Source organism: Sturnus vulgaris, chromosome 6 (assembly GCF_052056855.1).
Source record: "Sturnus vulgaris isolate bStuVul1 chromosome 6, bStuVul1.hap1, whole genome shotgun sequence".
Classification (NCBI taxonomy): Eukaryota; Metazoa; Chordata; class Aves; order Passeriformes; family Sturnidae; genus Sturnus; species Sturnus vulgaris.
In genome coordinates, this window is record NC_142248.1 from 8,138,668 (window position 1) to 8,154,840 (window position 16,173).

At 43.0% G+C, this 16,173-nt stretch overlaps 1 protein-coding gene across 6 annotated transcripts in view; it reads left to right on the forward strand.

Moving 5' to 3' along the window:
- TSPAN18 (tetraspanin 18) overlaps window positions 1-16,173 on the forward strand; it is a 132,605-nt gene that overhangs the window by 59,561 nt on the left and 56,871 nt on the right. For all 6 annotated transcript variants that reach the window (XM_088166820.1, XM_088166819.1, XM_014881869.2 and 3 more), the window contains one exon: window positions 11,958-12,088. The gene's annotated coding sequence lies outside the window, so the exon portion shown is untranslated. The remainder of the gene's footprint in view (window positions 1-11,957; window positions 12,089-16,173) is intronic.

Sequence of the window (16,173 nt, forward strand, 5' to 3'; positions counted from 1 at the left end):
TTTCAGTCCAAGGATTGCACTGGAAAGCAGAGAGCATGTTTGAAATTCTTGTAAACGTTTCTAAAATAACAGTGAGAACCATGCTCTCTTGCTCTTCAGAGATAAGAGAAAACTGCCCTTGAAGAACTAAGGTATCCAAAATAAAAAATATAATTGCTGATTCTTAGTACATGGACCATTTCAAAAACACTCCTATTATTTTTCTTCACATATTCAAACAAACACAGTGCAAGGCATCTGGCCTCTCTGGATTCTGTTTGCTGTGTTTCCCTACACCTCTGACTGGTCCCTGGGGCTCAGGAGGGTGTTTATTACAATTGAATGTTTAATGTCTGCCTTGAAAAGCTTCTTGTCTGGCTTGGAATTCCTGCTTGCAGTGCTCTGGAAAGACCTGCATGTGGAGAAGGGCCCTGTGGAGCATTATCTGGGCCCTGAGAGTAGTTCCTGCATCTTGTAATTGCTTTTAGTGAGGGTTTTCTTGTCTTACTGGTTGGCAGCTCATTTGGCAGATCTGACACTGATTATTTTGTTTGACCTTCTTTGTTTCCAGTTAACCCCTGGAGTCCACTGGACTGAGAGTGAGCTGTGGAGACAGGACAGTCAGTGCAGATCGCTGGCTCAGCTTCCCTGGGTTCCAGCAGGACACTGGGGCAGCTGTTCAGAGGGGACACTGAGAAAGCAAAGCCCAAAGTGATCCAAATGCTTCCTCCACCTGTCTTGTTCCTGATGTGAGGCCCCAGAGGAAAAGCAGCTTCATCTGTACACACTTGTGCCATAGCATTGCTCTGACTGCCTTTACCTGGGATGGCAGCTGGTGCCTGAACCTTAGTTTTCCTTCCCACCTGCCTTTAATTTAATTGCAGCTGGTTTCTGCTGTAGCTAGGAGGGGATGGAGTGTTCTGAATGCTTTAGCAGCATGTAAAAGCTCTGGCAAGCTCGCTCTGAGGTGTACTTAGGTGAGGGATATGCACACTGCATCTCTCCTTTCTGTCTTGAGATTGATGTGCTTGTGCCTTGGAAGAGCTGCCTGACAATGTGCCAGGATGGGCTGGAGCTGTGCAAGTGTTGAGAGACCTTTCAAAGGCTCGAAATCTTGGTTGCACCATCGGTGTGAAAGAGCAAGGTTCCACAGCCTCCCAAGGCTTTGTCCTTTCTCCCAGTTGCTGGGCTCACTTTCCATGTGCCAAAAAGCATTTCTCTGACAGAAAGCTCCTCCACGGTTCTAGCTTGAGCTCTGTGCAGACTGCTGTATCTTGCCAGCTGGTAGCCAGATATTAGAGCTGACTTAAGTAATCATCGATTACAAGCAGCATCTTTCCCCAGGTGAGTCAAAGGAAAAAAAAAATTCCCCTTGCAGGAGCTCTCTTTGGCATCTTGCAGCTGAGATCTGCTTTCTGAGGGCCTTTAAACACCTAACTCCACCCAAAATGAAATGCAGCTGTCTTAGGGCTATGCCACAGCTCATCTGGAAGCCCTTTTGTGTGTTTGTGTGGCCCAAGAGACCAAGACAAATAATGCAGCAGAGAGTTTTTGTGCATGTCGTGTTTTCCTGATGGCAATGCCTACCTAATTAGTTGGGATGTTGCCTCATCTAGATTCTTGTGGAATGCTGCAGTTAAAAGCTAAGTACTAGTAAAAACTCTTGTTGCCAATTATAAGGCCAATAGGCTTATATTAGTTCACACTGTCTTTGCCAAACTGTTTTAAAAGTAGTGTTGGTCTTTTCTTTTTTCCTGTCTCTCAGTTTCATTGTTTCTAGGCTGGAAAGAGTGCAAAACGCTGAATTGCAGATGTGCCCTTTATTGAAAACTGAAAAAAAAATTGAAGCTGAAATTATAGAAAAAAACATGGGGGAAGGTCAGGCAAAAGATAAGGCCATGGTTATTTTCAAGACATATTTTTGCAAGCAGCTCTGTAATAGAAAATCAGAATGCAGAGTCTTGGTTGGAAGGAATAACCTTGGCTCCCACTTGTCAGGAGGAAACCTGAGAGTCAGAACCCCTCGTTATTGTTCAGGCTGGTAAAAAGTTCCATTTTGGCTTCCACAGACTGTTACATGACCAGGCTTGGAAAGACAGGCATATCAGCACATACAGCATTTTGGGAACTCTTCTAAAATTGTGGGCTAATGAGCAAGGCAGAAGTCCCACCATTTATGTCAGTGACATCTAAAGTCTCGAGAATGGAACAGATTGTTTTGGTTTCATTTGAAACACTTCCAGAGGGCCAGGTTTTTGAGAAACAGCTAAGTATTTCTTGCCTCAGGAGGCTTGAACACCCAGACTGACACATTTGTACTGATGCATTCCCAAACCACTGACCACTTCTAAAACTTTGTCAAGCTGGTCTTATGGTCCTACTGCAACACAGAGTTCTGCCCTCAATTTCAATGGAATTATAGTTTCCCTTGGCATCCCTCCTCCTCTTGTATTCAAGGCTCAGAATTGCCCTCTAATTGTCTGAGTCCTCCAAAAGGGTATTCTCTGACAATACAATGTTTTTACAGCAGAAAACATTGTCTCATATTTTAATAGCTGTATTAATAACTGGGAAAGCCAGGGAGAGATGTTTCTTTGCTGACACACTGTGACAGTGAGCCAAGGAGCTTGATTTCTGCTGCTTTCAGAGGGGTGGCATCCCATTTCTCCAGTTCTGGGAGATCCTTTGGGATTCATCCAGTGTTGTTGCAGAATCTCCAGAGTATTGTGCCATGTAATAACAACAATTGTCCTTGATCTAAACTACACAAACAGCTCCATACTTGCAAATGCCATTATGCTTCACTGTTTTTGATTACTAACTCTTTAAACAGCTGAATGAGAGGACAGAAGAGAAAAAGAGTGGGATGGACTGGGGGGAAAGCTGCTGCTGAAAACATTTGCAAATAGGGAAGATGCCCTATAATGGAAGCTGGTATGAGTCCTTAAAAGCACCATCACCAGAAAATACCAGCAGGAAATGAATACCTGCATTCTCCCTAGTCAGTCCATTCTGATGGGCTGTAATTCTGCTGAATGCCATGCAACACAAAATGGCTGTGAGGTGCTCATACAATTGAGCCTTAGCTAAAGAAACCATTACCTCATCCCTATGTTTCTAACATGGGCTGGATTGGCTAATGCATTTACTGATAGTCATGTTTCTTTTGGACCGTTAAAATGTTTTGAAGTTTTGACCATTTTTAACACTGAATTCCAGGGAAAAAATTCTGTCAGCTTTGGGTTTTTTCTGAAATATTGATGGTCAGAGAGTTTGTTTGTTAGGGTTTTCTGGGTTTGTCTTTTTAATGTACAAACAGTAGAAGGTAAAAAGAAAAACACAACTCTTATGACAATTTTTAAATTTTTGTTTTCTGGGAGAAGAATAGGATGGATGGATGTCTTTGCCTGGTGTTAACTAAGAGTTCTTTATCTTGCACTGCTCTTTGTTTGGCTGATTCTGTATGCTCTTAATTCCTTCCAGTTACAGGCTTTCTGTCATTAATAGGTGCCTTTCTGTTGTGCAGACAGAGCAAACCCTTTGGACGCCTTTGAGATTTAAGTTGTTAATAGTATTTACATTCTGGCGACTGATTCTTGGTACTTGAAAATCTAGTAGCTATTTCTGTAGTGCTCAGCTCTGCCTTTACTCAGTTTTCTGCCATGAACAGCCTTATTGCTCAATGACAGCATGATTTCCATCCAAGCCAGTTAAACTGTTCTTCCACGTGTGGTGTGTGACTTTGCTGGCTTGCACGTTCCAAGGAAGTTTACTCACTGATAATCATTAAAGTTGCTCTAATTTGACTTAGACAGGTGGTGTATTTGCCCTGTACTCTTCCATGGTAGCCTTTATTCAGAGGTTATGTTTGCAGAAATCAAAACTGTGTTGTGGCTTCCCTGTACCTGTGCACAGCCAGAGCTACCTCAGACTCCAGGAAGAAGCAGCTGAGAACAGCACAAGGCTGAGGTGGTGCAGAAATGATGTAACATGTGGGCAAGGAGACCTGAGCCACTCAGTGGGGAATTCAGAGAAGGATTTGAGGGGAGAGGGTGGTTTCCTCCATGTTTTGGAAAATCAATTTTCTCTTTGCACTTAGCAATTTGATTTCATGTGCTCATCACAAGTTTCATTACTTTGAAGGACCAAAACCTTTGAACCATATGCTAGATGTTTGGAACATAATGAAAATGCCAAGATGTGTGCTATATAATGGCTTTGTTGCTGTGGTCAGGAGGATTTAGGTGGAGTAGCAGGCACTGGAATGGAATTTTGTAAGATTTAACTCTTCATTTCAAGGGGATAATGAAACAACATTGCGTGTCCTTTTGCATAACTGACTGTGGCTTTTTCTTTGGCCTTTATCACTTGATTATTGGGTTTTGTGTGCTTTTGCCTCTTGAAAAACTCTGCTAAGCCCTTTAAAATTATGGTGTGTTTCAAGAAAAACAATCAGGACTTAAGAGACATTTTTTGGGAGTGGGGGAATCTGGAGTTTGTTTAAAGAAGGGGGATCTGAAGAAGATAAAACAGAGATATCAGTTATGCAGAACTAATGATGCATTCCAGAGGAGAGTTGAAGAGCTATACAACTCCATGAAGTGCTCCATTCTGTATTAGCTTTTACACTGGGAAATCTTTTGAAGGACCAGAACCACACACACACATGTATTATACATAAAACTCTGTAATACATGAAAGTATGTTTGGATCTAACACTGCATGAGGAAGCCCATGGCATTCTCATGGAGCAAGCAAACCACACTAAATTCCCTAGGAAGGAATTAAAGCCTCTCCAAACTAACCTCATTACCAGCAGATGTTTGAATTGCTATAATAGACACACACCTTCTGCACATACAGTGTGTGCTGCCTTGAATGTCTGCTTTTTATTCCTCCCCTTAGATGCTCCTGTAATCCTGGGAACATCCTGCCCAAAATTGTCAACGTGCCTTCTCAGGTGAATCTGAGGAAAAAGCTACAAGAGATAGATGAGAGCCTTTAAAATGTAGAGTAGAAAACTGCCAGATTGTCAGAGCTATTAGAGTGACAGCTTGAGTGTGAAAACCCAAGTGCTGTGCTGCAGTATCCCAGGGATCAGCCAGCCCTTTATTCAAGGAAAAAGGAGAGAGCAGCAACAGCAAACCTAAATTAACAATTCAGGCTGACAGAAAGCATCATTTCTGAGTCAAACAAGAAAAAAATAACTTGAGAAACAGTTAGATTGACTGTTGTTTATGCACTACAGATATTTCAAACTCAAGAAAAACTGAGGAAATAGTGATGATTGTTAAATGATGATTTAAAATTATTTGAAGTAGCTATTAATATTGCAAATGCTTCTGATAGGTAACCTGCTTCCTTGGGGCAGGTAATTTAATCCTATTGCTCAGAAGTGCTGTTGGCTTCTTCTTCCAATAGGTTTAGGGCACAGAGGGCATTTGAATTAACAAGAGGCAGACATAGGGGGGAAATACTCCATTATCCTTTGCCTTTGGTAATTCTGGCTAATTAGTGAAACATTTGAAGGAGATATCTTTCATTTCCATGCAATTTTCAAAATAATTTTTTCACCTGGTAGGGTTTTCATGTGTATTGACTGATAACACATGGGTAACATGAAATATCTACCTTGGCAATACCTGCACTAGAGTGGTTGGTGAGTTGAAGGCCCCATGATTAGATTTATTAAAAAACTTCACAAGACAGTGCCAGCCAGCACTTGTTCATTTAAAGTGGGGGGGAGCATTTGGACTCTTTGGGGCAATATTTGGGTGCCAGCTAAGAATTCCTTGTGCTTATTTGCATCAGAATCCCTAAATCTCCTCCCCATGAAAATGAGAAGCCTGTCAACTTTGCTTTTAAGGATGAGCTTTACAAGCTCTAAAAGGAACAAATTTCAGGGAAAAACAGAAGAAAAAGAAAGGAAGAAAAGTGATCTCCACACTGGCAGAATAAGCTTGAGACTGAAGATGTTCTCTTCCCAGTTCATTCACTGGCTTCTTGCCTGATCTTTACCAATATCTCTGGATTTCTGCTTCCCATCTGTAACAAGGAAAATACTATTTTTTTCCCTGTATTTTATTTGTTTAGTCAGCTGGCTCTTTGGGCAGGGAACTCTTTTATGCTGCACTCTGTAAGAAGCTTGGTTCTCTGGGACCTCAATGGACCCTTGTGATATGAACAGTAACAAAGGGGCAGGAATATGTGCAAATGTATGTTTGGGAAAGATGACCAGTAGTTCACTTTTTTTCTTTCTTTCTTTCTTGGGAGGAGGGGAAAATTCCTTTGCCTTAGTTGCCAGGGAAGTTAAAGTATTTCTGAAATGAAGCTTTGAGTAGTTTGTCACAGTTCAGCATGGTGCTCAGTAGGCTTCTTTGTGGTAGGATCCCCCTATTGCAGTGGTTACCATGAATATGATTGCCATTCTTGTCATTGGTCCCAGATCAGGTAGTTTTTCCATTTTAAGGTATGGAAAAAAAAAATCTATATTATTTTGTTGGCATTAAATAGTAACTGTGAGTGTTAACAGTTAAGCAGCCAGCAGTGTTGGTGGAGAAGCTCCTGGAGGACAGCACAGTCACTGGTCACAGCCAGCATGGCTTCATGAGGGGAAAGTGGTGCTTGCTAAACCTTTTATGACACAGTAACCAACCCAGCTGACCTAGGAAAGCCAGTAGATGTAATCTTTTTGGACTTTAGCAAAGCTTTTGGTACTCTCACATTATCCTTCAGCACACAGCTGGATAAACACATCCTATACTGGGGGAACAACTGGGGCTCACAGGTCAGGCACAAAGACTGGCAGGGAATGGGATGCCATCAGACTGGCATTTGGTCACTGGTGGGGTTCCACAGGGCTCCATCCCTGGCCTCATTCTCCTCGACATCTTCATTAAGACTTGGATTGGGGACTCAAAGGAACACTCTGTAATTTTGCTGACAACATTAAATCAAGAGGAGCTGTCTACTCTCCCTCGGACAGAGAGGCCCTGTAGAGACCTGACAGGTTACAGAGATGGGCACTCACCAGCCAGGTGAAGTTGAACAAGGACAAGTGCCAGATTCTGGACCCGGGGTGGGGCAGCCCTGGTTGTGTGTATTGATTAGGAAATAATGAGAGCCTGGAGAGCAGTGCCACAGGAAAGGGACACAGGGGTGCTGGTTGACACAAAGTGGATTACAGTCAGCAGTGCCCTGGCAGCCAGGAGAGCCAAGTGTGTCCTGGGGTGCATCAGGCCCAGCATGGCCAGCCAGGCAAGGGAGGGATTGTCCTGCTCTGCTCTGAGCTGGGCAGCCTCACCTGCAGTGCTGGGGCAGCTCTGGGTGCCACAATATAAGAAAGGCATGAAACTATTCTAGATTGTCCAAAGGAGGCCAATGAAGATGGTGAAAGGTCTGGAGGGGAAGCTGTATGAGGAGTGGCTGAGGTCACTTGCTCTGTTCAGCCTGGAGAAGACTGAGGGGAAACCTCATTGTGGTCTCCAACATCCTCACAAGGGGAAGTAAAGGGCCAGGCACTGATCTCTCAGGGACAAGACTCGAGGAAGACATGAGACAGATGTGCAGCTGAGTCAGGGGAGGTTTAGATTGGATATTAGGAAAAGGGTTCTTCACCCAGAGGGTGGCTGGGCACTGGAACAGGCTCCCCAGGGAAGTGGTCATAGCACAAACCTGACAGAGTTTGAGAAGCAACAACAACACTCTCAGGCACACAATTTGACTCTTGAGATGTCCTGCATGGGGCCAAAAGTTGAACTCCATGATCTTGATGGGTCCTTGCCAGCTCAGCATATTCTCTGATTCTATGAATTCAGTAGGGTAGAGGTGGTGGTTTTGGCCAGTGTCTGATCATGTCATTTGACATGCATCCAGATGTGTGCTGGCTGTTTCTCACAGCATGTTGGAGAACTCTCACACACATATATCTAAACTCAGGTTTCAGAGGTGAGTCAGATCAACCTGAGGCATTGGATGTTGTGACCTACATTCTCCCTGGGTGTAATTTCTGTGGGAAAAAATTTATTGTGTAGATAGATATGTATCTTTAATTTTCAGACATTGTGACAAGACTGTTTTCAGCAGGGCAAAATGCATTTTGCCCATAGTCTGGTCTGTAACTGGAGTTTCATCTGGTGCTCCTGGGAATGCCAAATCTCACATCTGATCTGAAATGCCAATGAACCCATATGAAGCTGTTAATGTTTGTGTGAGGTTTTTTAGTCCTCATTACCAACCTGATAGAAAGATAATTCCTCAGCTGCTGTTCCAACCTGTGGGATTTTATCCACTTAATTAATTTTCTTTCTTGTTAAAAAAGATCTCTTTGTGCACAAGGAGCTGTGCTTGACTTGCTTTTCAGAGACTCTTCTCGTGTCTGTATCAAAGGCACAGAGGCCCCAGAAACTGGAGGGTGAGCCCTAGGGGCAACATGCTTGTGGAGTCTGAGCTTGGAAACCCTGCCCTGTGTGCTGAGGGCAAGCTCCTGGAGGGAGTTGAGTCTGCAGAGTGGAGGGGGGATCCTGGTTCCTTCCCTGCTCTCCCCGTTTGCTACCACTCAGCAATAAAATGGAAGCTAGTGACACGACCAAAGGATAACAAACCACTTGCTGAATGCCTGCTGAGAGTTTGAAATGCCAGCCTACACCACCCTCCCCAACCTTTCAGCATGTCAGCAAGCTGCCTATGTAAATAAATACCCATATCAAACAATAAGCAGACGCCTTTTTAACGTGCACTATTTCAGGCTGAGATACTCAGTTCTGGTGCAGCTCATCTCAACATCTGTCAAGCTAATGCCAGCTTCACAGCTCCCTTTCACTTGTATTTAATGCACAAAGATTTGTGTTGTGTTAAGTAATGAGGAATTGGCTTGCTTTACATCTGTTTTGGTGTTATTTCTGATGCAAAGAATGTTAAACAGGAATGCTTTGTGTTCTTCCTCATGTCAGTATGTACTGCAAACTCTTGTTGCTTATGCTTGATTAAGTGGCTTTATACAACCGTGTGTGTGGTTGTACAAGTATACAAGGAGGAAAAAAATGTCATTTGCAAAATATACCACCACTGGGGGCCCAAAGCATAGAAACATTGAGGGAGGGAAAAAGCTATGACGAGGGTTGGATTTAAAATAAAATTTTTTTAGAACCTAAATTCCAGTAGGGTCAGTTGTGCCCCTTAAATCAAGCTCAGGAGCCACAGAGTCTACAGCCCCAAGGGTGTGGGGCTCAGTGCAGGGCTGTGGGAGCAGCACCCATGAGCTGCTAGTCCAGGTCAGGTCATGCCTAATCCAGGGTCTTGTCTCTGATAGCAGCCAGCACTGATTAGAGACAATGCAAGACCAGGGCAACAACCAGGAGAAATTCCACGGTAAGCTTTTGTTTATTTTTGTTTTCATATTAAAAATGTATTGAGCCCAGATGATTTATAGTCCACTGGGCCTGCTCCTCTATTGAAGATTCACCTGCAGGCTAGAGGAGTGTTGGATCCTCTAGTGCTGCTGTCCATCTCCATCCCTCTGCATCAACATTGCAGAAGAAGCCTGCTTTTTATTTTCTTTATTCACATTTCTCACATGCTCCTGCTTTTGCTCTGGTGAGATACTAAGGAATTACATTTTTTTAAAAAAACAAACAAGACAGACTCCTTATGCATGCAACAAGTCTTTAAGACAGCTCTCTATCAGACTTTTCTGCAGTCTGCTGAAAGAAAGGAGAATATTCCTGCTGCCTGAGACACTTTGAATTAGATTACATATAAACAAAGCAGGGGGAAGAGGAGAGGCATGATCCTCCACTGGAGAGGAGGATTTATATGACTTGATATATCTTGTGTTTCTTAATGTTCCTTGAATAGACATGATTGAAATCTCTCACCTGAGCAAGCACACACAGAAGACAAAATATATTATTAGTGACCCTAAATATATTAGAGCCCTGCTTCTGATCACAATGGTGCATCAGCTGGAATAGTAATAGGAGATGAATGGGGTATGCCTACATGGACATGGACTGTTCTTCCATAATGGAAAGGGAAAATTGCTACTAAAAATGCCACTGAATCAAATTTTTGATGACTGTATGCCTGCCTGTGACACTTTCCTTCTTGTTGTTTCAGATCACTTTACAAACTGGAATAAACTTTTTTTCCCCTCACTATTTTGAAAGGCTGGGAGTTAATATCCAATACCTTACATCTGAAAGGACTAGGACTGTCTTCAATAGGATATGTTTTTGTTAGGCAGCAGGCACTTTGTCCTGTGCAGAAGTGTATGGATGTGCATTTTCTACATACAAGCACTTGCACCTCTCAAATATTTGCCCTTCCCCTTCAAAGAAACCAGGATGTGGCTGGTATGTGTGTATTTGAAATGCCAGGTTGTACAGAGCAGAGAAGAGTCTTGTAAACAAGCACCCATGGGAGGATGAACCACACCTGAAAGTGCTGAAAGAGTCCAACAGGCATGGAGAACATCTGCCCAAGTACCATTTGGTGGGCCCTTGCTCTGCTCACTAGACCATGCTGCTCCTCTATTGCGTGTAAGATGAACGTCCAGGGCACAGAGCACTCCTCACCAATGCCCCTGTGTTCCCACTAATCCCTCTCTCTCTCATCCCGGGGAAGTGTGGAATAACACCTCTGCACTGGGGAGCAGGGAGCTGCTGACAGAGGGCTGATACCCTGTGCGTGGGAGGAATTTCCTCTCATGTGGTCTGGTGTGACATTGGCACTTTCCAGCTGGCTCGTAGGTGGCTTTGTAATCCCTGGATTGACAAATGGCAGTTCAGCTCAGTATGGCTGTCATCTTCAGACAGCATGACACAGAAGGGGAGCTTGACATGCCCTGCTGCAGCCCTGTCTCAGTGTCTTATGGGGCTGCTGGGTTGGATGTTACTCTGACGAGACCCTCTCTCCCAGCTTTTCATTTCGATCCTGAAGGAAAGCATTGTGAGATGCAGAGATGCTACCTGATGTTTCATATGGACAGTTGGTATTGGCCCTGAGATCTGGAGTGGCTGGGCAGGGCAGAGGATTTGGGCTTCAAAAGAAAGTAAAGCAGCAAAGTAGACTAGAGAGGAGAGAATTAATATCATGAAATGGATTTGCATGGCGCCATCTTCGTATCTGAACTGGAGCTGTCAGGGGGAATGAGATCCAGACTCGCTGCTGTTCTCCAGAGAGGAGCTGTTATGGAATGATTGCCCAGTTAAAGTGATGGCTCCACCTCTGAGCCCTGTGTCTGGCTGATTTCTGTAGAAAACAGACACAATCTGGCATGATCCCTTCTCCTCTCCCACTGGCCTTTTGTGCCTTTCTGCAGGCTCTGCATTACCTTCTTCTGCTTGCCTTATTGCTTTCATCCCTTGAGCACCTGTTGGTGTCTTGCTCCCACCCTTACCTGCCCCTTAGCTCCATCACCTTGCCTTTTCCATCCTCAATCATTTCTGGCTCCCTCCCTTTGGAATAAGTGTCACTTTAACATTTATCCAGTAGGTGAACAGAGGTGTGCATGTTTGTTGCCTACAGCACAGAAAGGGTATGTGTGTGTTAAACACTTAATTACCTGTGTTTTGTCACACACTACTGCATCCTCTGTTCTGGAACTTGTCTTCTGGGGACTCACAGAACCTCTTCCTGGGCATGACCCTTCTCTGCTGTGCAGAGGAGCAAGAGGGGAAGATGCAGACCAACTCTATTGCTTCTTTCTTATTCTGCTGGAGATAGTCCTGTCCTCCTCCTGCCTTCCTATCAAAGCCCTTTTCTGGCCAGCCTAATGAAATGGAAAATAAGGAGGAAGATTTTGCCTTTAGACCTGACCTTGACAGAATCTTCAGGGTCACTGAGAGATGCTTCCCCTCATTTCCTTCAGGTGTACAGAAGGAGCTGGTCTTCACCCAAGCAGGAGGAAGTAAAACAAGGTTTCAGTCTTCTCAGATCCAGTATGTGTCTTATATATTTTGCTTGCTGTTTTCTGACAGGTTGACCAGCCTCGATCACAGTGCTAGAGACCTGAAGCAAGGATCCTGACCGATGCATATTCAGTACAGCCTGACTTCTTGAGGAGAACAAGTATTTCCCTGAAAGTCTGTTCCCTCAAAGCAGCACACAGGTAAGGCAGGCAGTGCTTCTGATTCTCAGGCTCACCTGCATTGGATTGAGAAAATTATTTTTCCCATTCATTTGGCTCAAGAGGGGCTTTGTCACCACTGCCTAACATGTCTATAGGGATGAAACCTTACAATGTATTTGCAGCATGGGGAATGTTTCTCAGCAAAAATGTACTTTTAGAGGATCAAGACTGCCCATATGGTTGAGATAAATATAGCTTAAAAGTGTGGGAGGAGTATGCTGAAAAAAGAAAAATATTACATACAAGGTATTGATAAAGCAATACTTAGATCTTGTGTTCTAAAATAATTTTTTATTGGAAATACCTTAATTTAAAGAGAGAACCTTTTAAGAAAAAGGAAAAAAAAAAAAGAATGTATGTTGAGGAAAAGGGGTTTAGTAGGAAATTAATTTAATAATGTTGTTTTCAACTCAGAAAGATGTATCAGGTCATCCATAAGTGAAAAAAACCAAACACAAAAGCCTTGCAGTTCTAATTGCTATGACTCATGGAAACCAGATCTAGAAAAAACGAGGCCCTTTAGTCCAAACTCTTAATCCCCTACTAGTATGTAACATGGTTCCCAGCAGCGTCTACCAGTCCTGATTTAAATGGTGGGATTTTCCCTTGTCCCCCTGGGATACTATTGCACAGACTAATAGAATTAATCTGCTTATTTCTCTTTCAACCCCTGACCGCTGCAGATGCAATTAGTAATAGGTGATGGGAGGATTCTGTGTCCTATGCTGTATTATGAAGGCTTAGGGCTGTATTGTGTTAAACCAGACATCAGCTGCAAGCATGTTTGCATGAGTGTGGCTTATCTGTCAGTACTCATTACAGCCCCATAAACGGCTCTGAACTGCATTTCTCAGACTTAGGAGCTTTTCTGCAATCGTAATTCAGGATCTGATAAGGCACAGACTAATGTATTTGAATGCCTGTGAGAAAGATAGTATGATTGGGAACTGAAGTGAAATGCAAAGTCATATGCTGCCAGTGCTAGAGACTCAAAGAGGCAATTTACTTTTGTGTTTCTGGAGCATTCTCTGGTCTCTTTGGCTTTTCTCCCAGACAATTTGGTAGGATGAAATACTTTTTTGCTGTGTGTGGTGCTGCTGGAGCACCTTTCCATCTGTGAATTGCAGGCTTGTCTTTTATAAATGGTGTGGGCTTCCTCTAATGTTTACCGAAAGACTCCAGTTAAATAATCAGATAAAATCAAATAAATTTGAGCTGGAAAATCATAGCTGATTTTATTTAGTTAATACAAAGTCGAGCATCTTTCTGTGGCATTTCATCTGTTTGTTTGGGTTTTTTTTTTTCTCAAATTTGGAAAAGTTTTATTAGGGAGAACAGTTAGTTTCTAAAGCAAATGAATTCCGGAATGCAGATGACCGGGTTACACCTGGAGCAGCTGGGCTGTACAGCTTCCTTGTGTGGACATATGGATTCATCCATTTCCAAAGTGAATTAAAAGCAACATCCTAATACAGAAAGCAACTGCAATATAATTGCCATTGGATGTTTGAATGAGGTTTCAATGTGAAATGGAGCCTGGGGGTCCTGAAAAACTGGGCATGTGCCAGCCTTGCACATGGGTTCTGTCCTCTGGCACTAAAGGAAGAAGTTACAATCCTGCTCCTCCCTCCTCTCAATAAATCCTGGCTCTAACATGCCATAGCTTTTATGGAATGTTTCTTCAAACAGAAAGCCTAAATATAATCTTAGCAACTGGTCCAGTCTTTCATTATCAAGATATGTTAATTAAGCTTACTTAAATTTTACTCAGTTGCCTGTATTTGTCAGATACAAAATTCTTAAACACTGAAGATGGCAAAGCTCTGATATGCTCAACGAGAACCTGTGCTAATTTTCTCATTGTTTTTAATCAGTTGAAACTCTTCTCCAGTTTGGTGCTTGGCTGCTTCGTGTGGTTTTGTAATGGCCTTTAAAGGATGGGGAGGTGGAGACTAAAGCCAGGGGTAATGATCCGTAGCACTCTGGATCATCTGCAGCTTATGTTCCCTGTCTCTGCTTTGCCAGGAAGCTTTATTCCAGTGAAAGTGTCAGTAAGCCCAAGGCAGATAGGCACTGTTTCTCCTCTCCCTTTTGCTTTTTCTTTACCCTGAAAGTTTATCTTGCTGCTCGCTTTTTAAAGGCTTTGCATTAGCTGGGGGGCCGTGGAGTAAAAGGCATGCTTTAAACACAGATGCTGGTGATAGTCCTTTCAAAAGATGCATTTCTCAAGCTGGGAGCTATTGACCCCTTTCAGTGCAGTCACAAAGAAATCCAGGAGGAAATGGAGGGTGAGGGCCAGCAGGGAATATATATATATATAATTTTTTTCCCCCAAGTCTCCTTCTTACTCCACCCCCTGCCAAGCTGGCTATTGTTTGTGCCTCCACATGGGATACCAGTGGCCATATAAGGAAAATGGCATAATGTTGCATTCTTTCTAGAAATTGATTTCTTACAGTTGCTTTTTCTTCCCCCTTTGCTGAAAGTTGTTCTGTTTTGGTGCAAGCTCTAGGCAAAAGGAGAGTGGTAGCCCATGGTAAACGTGGTATAGCATCTTGGGCTGTGCAAAAGACTTTGTCTTTTTTATCTCAGTTCAGATGATGAGGCAAAGCAGCAAAATAGCAAATGATGAGGTCCAGCTACTATGACAGGAGGAGAGGATGTTGCATTTTCCTGCGTCTTGAATTCAGTAATAATGATTAATAATGATGTTTGTTTTCTCACCTCTTTTTTCTTGCTGGATAGAATGCTCAGGCCATGGAACAGAGGCAGAGAACACATCTCTATGTCTGTTTCTTTTCACAATCTACTTTTTATTCATATTTGTTTGCAGCTGAAGTGCTGAGTGCATGGCATGCACCAGTTTGGGCCAGCAGCTTCCTCTGCTCTGTTGGAGACCCAGCCCATGGCTTGGGGGTGACCACAGCCCAGTTATCCCAGCAGGTGGATGAAGTGTGTGAGGCTGTGAGCAGCAGTATTTCAGAGACTGAAGTTCTGTGGGTAGCAGGGGTCAGTCTAAACATGCACCAGCTCAGGAAAAAGATTCCCAAAGTCTGGGATTTTTTCCTGGTGCAACTGTCACTTGTTGATGAACAGAAACTGCCCAGGTTTTTGAAATATGTCTGGACTTCAAGCACATCCACTTAGAAACTTCTACAAGGGAACAGCTGGAGCAACATGAGCACAAAAAAGGCTGAATCCCCTGACTCCAGAAAGCAGAGGCAGAGCCTGGAGAGGGAAAAGCATAGGTCTGGGAGCTGGGAAAAGGATAACTCTTGGAGAGGAAGGAGTGTATGCTCGTGTATGTGAGCATAAGATTTGGGCACTCTTCCTTTTGTATCCTCTTGTAGCCTCTTGAATTGGGATGCAGGTTTTAGTTGTGATTTCTATGCTTGCCATCACTTCTGGTTCCTTGTGATGCTCTGCTGATTGTGCCCATAAAAATCTGTTCAACAACTGATAATGTCGCAAACTTGTTAAAAATTAAAGTAGAAAAAACTCAATTCCTTCTTAGAAAGAAAAAGCAACAAATTTTGAGGTCCATTTACCACAATCATGTCACAATACTCAATCTGTGTTATGCTGAGGTGCGATTACAGAAGTGGAAAAAGGGAAAGTACTTTCTGTAAACACATTTTTGGGCAGAATATTAATAGTTCGATATTATGATGATGATTATGTGTGTGTGCATTGACAATATACACTTTTTTCCTTATTAAAATGCTGAACAGTTTGACAGCTTTCAAAGAAACTGCAATTTTGTGAGACTGGAGTAAGGACTTTTTAAAGGCTCGGTGTTTTTTTATGTAAGCCTGTAAGTGGAGGTTGCATTGACCAAAAGAATCTGATATTGTATTAAGAAAGTTCTAATTTTCTTTAATTTTTCTTTGGACTGTGAATTAAATTGTTTGGAGAAGCTGTGCTGCTCTCAAATATCTACAAAATTAGTCTCCGAGAGAATCTTCCTCTCTGATAAATTGTACTTCTACTAGAGATAAAACTGGGGAAGCCTTCTGGGCTTTACTCTGGGCTTGAGCTGGCACCAGCATAGCAGGGGAATGGGC